A 9,322-nucleotide genomic window follows, 5' to 3' on the forward strand; every position below is an offset into this window, starting at 1 on the left:
AGAACTTAATGGGAATGTTAACAAAACACATTTTGGTGATTATACCATAGATGGTGGACTCTCAATCTGATCCACAACAGTCATGTCTGTCTGTCAGTGCTTAACGCAGAACAAACATCTATTTCTGCTATGTGGGTCACGTCCATCCAAAAATACCTGCAGTCCCTTCCAGTATGGCTCATCTCCACAGATACGGAAACACACGTCTGCGCTCCGCTGCGTTTGGAACAGCATACTACTGTACTGCTATTTATGCAGTATGTGTTCTTGCAGTGAAAATGTGCTTGATGTTCATTTGCTAAAATATGCAGCATGCAGAGAGAGCACACTGCATCCCACAATGCAATGCACTCAACCTCACACTGCATTTCCAAATCTATACATTAGCATGATTTGAATTTTGCAATTTCTGCATTTTATCTCAGGTCGGGTGCAGAAGCTTTGCATGCACTTCAGTCAGGAGGAGTGAGTTTGATTTTGCTCAAGGACACGCACATGTATTCTCATGAGTGAAGCTGGCAGAGAGATCAGTTCACTCATAGAAATGCAAAGTCATCTGAATCCATTTGGCAGCATGTAAATGTCCTTCTCTAAACAAACTAAACATGATCATCACTCAGCAATAAAAAAAAAGGTTTCAGAAACCTTGTGATTTATGAATATGACACATTAATGAGATTTGAGATTGATAAATTGGATCAGTCAGTTCTGGTCTGATGTTGATCTACAGCTGGTCGATGAAAAAACAGAATAGAATTAAGTTAGAATTTATAATCAGATATGTTACACCTGTGATCAGAGACAGTTCAGCATTAAACTAAATAAATGTGCAAGAGTACTAAACTAAAAGAAAAAAAAAAAAATTCAAAAAAAAAAAATTCAAAATAACAATTATTGGAATGACATTTTTATGTTGCCAACAATATTGCTAAAGCAGTACTGTAAAAAAAAAATTGTGAAATTTTCTAGCAATTTCTGAGTAAAAACATTAAACAAAATTTAAAACCAAAAAAATAAAAAAAAAAAAAAAAAACAACAATATAGTTCAACTAAAAAAAAATCAAAACACAAATGTAAAAATAAAAAATAAAAATAACAAGGTTCTATATACAAGGAGGTCAAATAAAATTAATTGAAGCAAATTAAGATAAATCCAATAAAGAAAATTTATAAAATAAAATAAAATAAAATATAAAGTTAAATAAAGCAATTTAATTAGAACAAAAACAGTTATAAAAAAAAAAACAAAATCCCGAAGTCATTGTTAAAAAAACCTTTAAAAAAAAAAAAAAACCCTAAATAAAAATAAAAAAAAAAAAAAACAAAATAAAATAAAATAAAATAAAATAAAATAAAATAAAATAAAATAAAAGCAAGAACACAAACTGCCCAAACACCCTTGAGGACCACACCCTCACGAAGCCCCTCATGAAGAACTTCTCATGAAAACCGCTTGTGTGTGTTGTTGCTGTAATTTGATGCTCGTGGAGGGTCTGCCATCATCACATGGTGGAAATTTCCACGCGCTCCTCCTCCTCCCAGTCAAACGGGTTTGATCTCGAGGAGCGCCGCCAGTTTCTCTCCATCCTGCGAGCCCTGCGCTGATTCCCTGAAGGATCCAGGTGGGTTCAAACACACACTGACACACATTTATTTCCAGAATGAAAGTGAAACATTGATGTTGCGACTCTGTAGCATCGCGGTTTGGCGCTGGCGCGAGATAGAAATGATACATTTAGAAGCATCTCTAAACTACTCTGAATTGCTATTATAATAACATACTGATTGCTTTATATATATATATATATATATATATATATATAATATATATATATATATATATATATATATATATATATATTCATGGAATTTAAACATACTAATTATTTCAAGGCTGCTAAACGACAAAACGTAGTAACGTTTGCATGTATTTTCTGTGCAAATCACAAACTGAGTTACTTCATGCACGCGCGTGCTAACGTGAAAGCAACATGTAGCCTATATATATCACAAAACTGCTTTTGAAACGTGCATTTTGAATATTTTGGTGAACAGTATTGTGTCGGTTTCTCGCACACAAAGCGTTTGTGTTTGGCGCGCGCCGGAGCTCGTGCATCAGTCGATCAAACCTGCAGCTTTAGAGGCTTTAAACACACACACACAAGGCGCGTTTACTCTCACATCAAGAGTTCTACCCTGTTCCATTTGCATTCACATGTACACATTTAGCAGACACTCTTATTCTTTATGCATTTAGCAGACGCTTTTGAAAACAGGAAGAAAATCCACCTATTCACTGATGAGTATTTCTGAGAAGTTTTAGTAAATCCTCTCTCTTGATTGCAAACTACATTTAAAACACTAAATTGACAAAGAAGCAAATCATAAGAATGAGAATGAGTGATTCCATGTGCTGCAGTTGTATTGTGTATGCTAATCCAGAACATTCTGTATGTGTGAACCGCCCACCAGTGCTCAACTCATTCTCTCTCACACACACACACACACACACACTACACTGGGTGGAGCTTTAATAATTCATGAGCACTAGCATTAATTATTGGAATTGCATGCATGCATCTAACTCTTATTAATTTAGAGTCCGAGCTATAAAGCTCTAAAGTTACTAATGTTAGTAGGTTCATTTTGTTCTTTTGACTGTCTTTCAATGTGATGAAAACATTACTTATGTGCATCAAAACATGTTTTAACAGTTCAAAACATCAAAACAGTTTATGATCAATCTCCCTCTCCAAACACATCATGGCGCCGCGCTGTCTGTCATATTCATGAACTCTCTGTGCGTTCGCTCCGGGTTGTTTGAGACCCAGCATATTAAAACTGGTAAAAGTAAACTTTCCCTTGTTCACTTACACAACTTAAACAGTGACTCTGCAATGTCATGATTCTGAACTGTAATAACCTGCTTGCCAGGTTTCAGTCACAGATGAATGATTGCTGGCAATTATTTGAGTCAGAAAGAGTACTCTGTTGTTCATAATATTAGAAATCATTCTAATATTCTGATTTGCTGCTCAATAAAATTTGTTTATAATAAAAAAAATATATATTATTATTATGTTGAAAACAGCTGAGTAGAATTTTTCCAGGATTATTTTATGAATTGAAAGTTCACGAGAACAGCATTTATCTGAAATAGAAATATTTTGTAAGATTATACATGTCTTTGTCATCACTTTAGATCATTTTAAATCATCCTTGCTAAATAAAAGTATACATTTCTATTTATTTTCCAAAAAAAAAAAAAAAAAAAAAAAATATATATATATATATATATATATATATACTGACACCAGGCTTTTGAATGGTATAGTGAATAATGTTAAATGTCAAAAGCTTTTTATTTCAGATAAATGTTGGTCTTTGGATCTATCTATTCATCAAAGAATCCTGGAAAAAAATATACTAAACTGTTTTAAATATTAGACTGATTTCTGAAGATCATGTGACACTGAAGACTGGAGTAATGATGCTGAAAATACAGCTGCGCATCACAGAAATAAATTACAGTTTAATTATACATTTATATACATATATTCAAATAGTTAAAATATTTGACAATATTACTGCTTTTGCTGTACTTTGGATCAAATAAATGCAGGCTTGGTGAGCAGAAGAGAATTCTTTAAAAAACATAAAAAACATTCCATTTTATAATTCTGCAGCCGTTAGGGGAACGTTTCTTTTGAATGTTCTCTGAACGTTCTAAAGCAAGTAGCAACATTTAAAAAGCGAACTTCCAACTAAAACATTTCAGGTAAAAAATGTTCCATGAATGCTGTATAAATAATGTTTTTATGCTAACACTCCTGAGAACATTATCAAAGACCAGATCACTTCAAGCAGTGTTACTGAAAGAACGTTTGTTCATAACCTTGCCAGAACGTTATGAGAACATTCCCTATTAGTTTGCTTATTTTTACATTCAGAAATGTAGCTTAGTTTTATTTAAAGAGAAACTGAAGCTAGCGATGTGTGTGAAATGCGCTGTGCTCATAAACTTCTGTCATTCTGCATGAGTCTTAACGTTTTGCGTGCTTGATGTAAACTGCATTATATATGTTGCAGTACATTTCAGATCATAGAAAAGCAACTTTCATTCCAGTAAATATGGTATTTTTTCTCACAATAACTGTGCATATCACAGTGTAGTTATTTTTGATGGCAGTTCAAAGAATGAATGGTTTAATATAATGGGAATCATTAGGTTCAGTGTTTTTTTCAATAATGAAAGTGCTTCAGAAAAATAACTGATTCTTGGACCCAACTGTAATTTTGGCGCAAACTCAAAGACTGAAATAAACTCAAAGAACAAACACAGATGAAGCCACAATGTTCCTGTCATACCGAGCCAGAGCAGAGACGCCCAAAATTTCACCTTTCCAGTATCGCCCTAATCGCCTTCATCTTTATGAAACTAGATTTTTTTTTAAAGAACATGAGTGCACCTGGAAAACCCACCGCAACGCTACAGTGTTCTGGATGGTTGCCAGAACGTTGATATATGGTTACTTATTGGTTTTTAGCACAACACTAGAGTTGTCTGGGTGGTTTCTGACTGCCACATGTGAAAATAGTCCATCACGTTTCTAGATATGACTTTGCCGTCATTCATCCTCATCTTTCGTTATTTTCAACGTGAGCAGCTCAGGTCAGTCCATTATGTGTTCTGCAATGAGCAAATCAATAGACTGATAAGATGTTGGACAGAGAGATGAACCAAGGACATGACAGCCAGAAAATAAACATCTGGAACTCTTTGTCAGGCTTTTGTATTTGCAATCTATTTTTTTTATTCAGTCAAGTAGTTTTTTAGAGGTGTGTAGCAACATATTTTCTGTTTGTTTCTACCATTTCTGCTGGCGGTAAATCTGCAGAAGCCCAAAGATTTTACGATTAAAAGTTGTGAAATTTGGCACGTTGATCGAGCAGCATCTCAGCTACTGTTATGCCAAATTTGGGGGTTTTATCTCAAACTGTGTAGATCAACCAAAAGCTCAAATAACAATTAACATAACAATTAACAATTCATCTTATATCTGATTCTTACATGTGAAGCATTTACAAAATTTCTAAGCCAACTAGATTTTTCATCATTTTGAAGTCAAAAACATTATTTTAAACATTTCTTATTGGATTATTCAAGAATTGATCAATTTGATATTCAATCCGTTTGCATGTGAAGCATTTACAAATGTATATAAACAAAAAAAATCCAAAATTAAATCATGGAAAAAAAAAAATAAATAAAAAATATAAAAATGAAATAATAAAAATCAGATTTTATGGAGCAAAGTATATATATATATATAATGAAATAATATAAAGAAAGAAATATGTTGAAAATGGAAGTATGAGAGTCAGATTTTATGGAGCAAAGGTGAAGCCACGTTGTGAGATGGTGGAGGTTCCTGGTGTCTGTCTCTCTGCTGCCTGATATATTTGTGTAATGTAATCTAGAGCTGTACAGAGGGTCGGGCTGGATAATCTTAGAGCTGAAGGAGAACATGAGTCCTGCTATGAGCACTCAGAGAAATAATAGTGCTAAGAGCGTGCAGGTGGAGAGCTGAATATCTAACAAATGTAAATCGTGTGTTGTTTGGGACGGTTTGTCCAGTTTTTGTGTTGCTGGTCTCGGGCGGGAGTGTGGAATGTTGCTTCCCAGTGTGGCATCTTTCTCATCGTTCCTCTGTTTCTATGGCAACCACTCCCACATCGACGACAGCGCAGACGGTGATCTTTTGCATGTATATGCTGCTCCAGGATACCCTGTCCTAGAAGCCACGATAATACCATGAGAATTTGGGCCGGGTTTCCCATCCCTGTTCCTGGAAGCACATCAGCAGTACACATTTTGGACGTCTCTCCTATCTGACCCGTCTATTTCAGGTCTTGGAGTCTTTACTAATGAGCTGATGAGTTGAATCCGATATGTTTGATGGACGCTTTTCATATTTCTAGGGCTCTTAGAAGCAGAAGTCATTATGAACTGTGGGTAGCACAGGTTTGGTAAACTTATATAGTGTTCAAGCTACAAACTACACCAAAAATATTTTTTGTGCTCCAATTTGAAATTTGGGAAAAAATCTAAGATAGTGCTGCTGTGCCTTTTCAAAAGAGGAAAAAACATCAAGAGGTTGATTACATTGGTCAGAGGAGAGAAAAATGTCAAATGTGAAAATAAAAATGTTCAAATTGTGAAAACTTTTAAATTGTGAAAATTTTCAAATTTCAAATTTAGAAACACAAAGCAGTGTTAACTAGTTTTCTGAAACTGAATGCTAAGGAAATATAACACAAAGTATGGTGTTATAAATCTATATTCATTTATTTTAAATGTAAATATAAAAAAAACTTTGCTACACTTTAAAAATGAATGTTAAATCTAGCAAAGAGTCTATTATGAAGAGTTTGAAGAGTGTACTGTTGGTGCACATCCAGAAAAAGGCTTGGAAATACTGGTTAGAGCACATTTTTGTTGTTGTTATTGGCTCTCATCCTTATAAGAAATAGCGTCTAAATAACAAACTGATGGGTTAATTTGTGGGACACTAGCTGAATGTTTATTTTAGAGCTTGTCTGAACTGTTTGAGGGTGAGAGATTTGGACTAATTTTGCAAATTAGTAATTTAATTTATTATACAGTACTCTGTGAGTGTGAGGTAGAGGTGTTGTGTTTCTGTGGAGCGTTGTGTGTTTGACCCTTGAGCCGGAGCTGCTGATTGGCTCGTGGTGTTAAGGTGTCTCTGTATAAGGAAAGGCATCTTGGGACAGGAAGGCTCTTTCTCCTTGAGACTGGAGCACCTGCATCAAGACAGTAAGATTGGCTTTTTGCTATGACCAGCATTTTACAGTCAATAACGTGATGGCATTCAGACGCAGTCATGATGTAGGAGCTGTTTCATTTATTGGACTCTTACTTTCAATGAAAAAGTCACTGTCTGTAATTTGTATTTTTTGTGGGTAGCAAGTTTTTTAAATGCCTCACCTTGAATGGCTGGATTGGTTTGACTGGGATCATTTGTTTGGTAGGTCGTGACGTACTGGTTAACCCTCTGGGGCCTGAGGGTGTTTTGGGGGCCTAGAGAAGTTTTGACATGCACTGATATTTGTGTTTTTTCAGTTGCTTATAAACACATAAATGGCTAAACTCTAATAACACTGTAATCAGCACAAACTGGGCTACAATAATATGTGAGCAGCATGTATGTACATTATTGTGTTTTTGAGAAAGCGACGTTTATGCATGGTTAGTGAAAACTAAAATTTTGAAGTCACTGAAATAAGACAATAAAACACCTAGAGAACAAGGCATCCACTATCGTGCATTATGCTGTGATTCACACCTGAGAAGACAAAGGCCTGCATAATGAGCCGCATAATGAGCCTTTCAGCCAGGTGTGTGACTGAGAGAGAAGAGTTACAAGAAAGACTCTGAGGACAAATTTTTTGAAACTACATTATTAACATTATTGTTATGGTCACTGATACTAGTACTAATTTATAAAAAAAAGAACACAATTACCACATAGCACACATATTATCAGTGATATTTACAGCTTACTTGATACATTTACACCTCAGAGGATCCCGGGTATAACACATTCAAAATACTTACACCAGAGTAGATATTTATGAACAGAAGCTTAGTTACATTCATAAACACAAGCATGCTTTGTGTGTAGGCCTATACAATATATATATAGTTATAAACATATTTGGCTATATTCGTGAACAGAGAATAGCCTATCTCAGTAAAGTTTTGTCTAACCATGCTTACTGATATTAGGCTAACAAAAATAGTTTTTTTTATATCGTATTGCTGTTTATGTTATATAACATTAAAAAAAAACATCCTGGCATGGTGAGACATTTAGATGCAGTGAATGAAAGTGAAAAAGTGAAACTTTATAATTTTCACTTGATTATACATTTAGTCAGGAATTATAGCTTGAAAAAAGTCTAACTAGTAAAATGTGTAGGTGAATTCTTTCTTGTTTGGCACAGCAGGATAATAAAAAAAAAAGACCTCATGTTTAGGATCTCTGCTTGATCAAGCCGCTGCATCAACAATCCAAAAGTAATCCAAAACTTACTGAGGTGAATTCTTTCTTGTTTGGCACAGCAAGTCTTTTCTGCGGTGAATTCAGTCTCATTTCTCTCAACGTGCAAAGTGAAATGTAAAAAAACTCGCTGCTTTGTTTGTTGTTGTTATGTTGTTACGAGCTTCACGTGGACTATTATAATCTCAATAGCACGCTCGGCGCGGGGGCGTGGTCACATTAGATATAATGAATTGAGACGTGAAAGACGGACATCGCGTTGGTTTCATATGGATTACTTCATCACTGAATATTTGTTTTTGGTAGCACTTGCTCAGTTTAAAAGTAGACATGTCAGGCTTTCTATAGATATATCTCTCATGTCTCTGTGTTGAGTATTCACTGAGTTCCAGTTCATTTTAATGACGTGTTTCTGAATAAAGATCACCGCAGACCAAGGCTGCAGACAGCGCACTCTGTTTGTTTTCCTTATTTTATAAATGCACAAAGTTTTGTTGTTATTATGTGTGTATACAAATAAAAGTAGACCCTTTACAGATTCAATTTACAATTTACAGTACAACTTCTATAAAACTAAGTATTTCAGTTGGCACTGACATATTTTTCAATGGCCAATATTAATATCTAGAAGTGCAGTATCTGATATAATGTAGATAACTACATAATACAAGAAATTGGCCGAACACATTTTACACAATATTTAGATGGCACTTATGGATTTCTTAATGGCCAACATGGATAGGCTTCTAGAGTGCTGGTATTGGATATAATGTTGATGCTGAAAACATTTTACAAATATTTCCATAATAAAGAATTCACCAATAACACCAAAACATGAGCTGATATTGATATCTGGAGATCTGGAGTGCAGGTATCTGATGTTATGATGATCAATAACTACTTAATAATAATAGTAATTAAAAAATAATATGTATTTTACTCAATATTTACTTTAATATTTAACAAAATATCCCAATAATTGTGAAAGAAGCATGCCTTTTAATCTGTCAAGTGGACGGGGTTGTTGGCCGATATCTGCCAATAGGATTTCTGATGGGAGTTGAGTGAATTTTCTGTTCATCTCTGGGTTTTTGATCAGTGACCCCAGAGTGTGTGTCTGTATATGTGTTTGTACAAGCCTCAGTCGCGTATGCAGATTGGCGGCTGCTGGTTGGTGTCCCAGAGCGTCCGTGAGGCCGAGCGACCCCAGATTCTTGCCCCAGTGCAAACAGAAGTTG

The sequence above is a fragment of the Cyprinus carpio genome, chromosome B4 (genome assembly GCF_018340385.1).
Source record: "Cyprinus carpio isolate SPL01 chromosome B4, ASM1834038v1, whole genome shotgun sequence".
Classification (NCBI taxonomy): Eukaryota; Metazoa; Chordata; class Actinopteri; order Cypriniformes; family Cyprinidae; genus Cyprinus; species Cyprinus carpio.